This window comes from Notothenia coriiceps, unplaced genomic scaffold (genome assembly GCF_000735185.1).
Source record: "Notothenia coriiceps isolate Sejong01 unplaced genomic scaffold, NC01 NC01_scaffold00026442, whole genome shotgun sequence".
NCBI lineage: Eukaryota > Metazoa > Chordata > Actinopteri > Perciformes > Nototheniidae > Notothenia > Notothenia coriiceps.
In genome coordinates, this window is record NW_011359143.1 from 82444 (window position 1) to 83581 (window position 1138).

General features: G+C 46.8%; 1 protein-coding gene across 3 annotated transcripts in view; it reads left to right on the top strand.

Annotated features, from left to right (window-relative positions):
* Positions 1-1138, top strand: part of LOC104957187 (nesprin-2-like) — a 50632-nt gene that overhangs the window by 40381 nt on the left and 9113 nt on the right. The gene's annotated exons all lie outside the window — the stretch shown is intronic.

Here is a 1138-nt window from a genome sequence, read left to right on the forward strand (position 1 = left end):
CCCCCGTCCCCCCGTCGACAGGGGGACGCTATTTCTGGGGTCGCTATTTTGGGGGTCGCGGGCAGAATAGTCTGGGAACCCCTGTGCTAGATAAGCCTCTCAGCCCAATTGAGCGTACAACTGATTATATCCAACAACAGAGCCAGCTATTCACCAAAGTCACAAACATTTGGGAGACACTAAGTTTGTTAGAGAACCAAGCAAGGTCTCTCCATCCAAGACTTACTCTCAGAGGCCTCAGAAGTCATTGAGGACACTCTGCTCAAGAGGATTGAAGACTTCCCAAAGCTAACTAACAAAGACAACGTTAAGCTTTGAGAAATAGGTGACATCCTTGAACTGGAGTGTGCTAAGGAAGAAGGGTATCTGACAGGCCTCTCATACTTGGATACGGCTCGTGGAGTAAACCCAATAGTAGAGAAGCTCCCCTTTAACCTTCAAGAAAGATGGATAGCTCATGGATCCAATTATAAGGAGGACCACGCAGTGGCATTTCCCCCTTTCTCTGTCTTCTCTTCGTTTGTACGACGTCAGGCGAAGATCAGAAATTATCCATGCTTCACTTTCACCACCTCAAGCAGTCATGCTCCTTCCAAAACGGAGGAGCCTGAGAAGTACAGCAACAAAACCTCGGTGAGTGTGCACAAAACAGATGTTCCTACAGACACCTCGGACAATCAAGGGGGTCCTGCTGAGAAGAAGGTTGATGACCCAGAGCGTCAGTGTCCGATACATGAGAAGCCACACCAACTCAAGAAGAGCCGAAGCTTCAGATGCAAGTCTATAGAAGAGAGAAAATTATAAATTATACCTGAGAGATAACTGCATATGCTACAGATGTTGTGGGTCGACCTGACAGAGAGCAAGAGACTGCAAAACAACAGTGAAGTGCTTTGAGTGCAACAGTGAAAAACACATTGCAGCCCTGCATCCAGGTCCTCCTCCCTCGACCACAGAGAGTTTTATGATTGATAAAGAGGAGAGCAATGAACAAAGCGACAGTGTATCTTCTTCCTTCACCTTGAAGTGTACAGAGGTGTGCGGAAATGCTAACAGCCCACGTTCATGCTCAAAGATCTGTTTGGTCAAGGCATATCCTGCAGGAAAAAAGGAAAACAGCTATCAAGATGTATGCAGT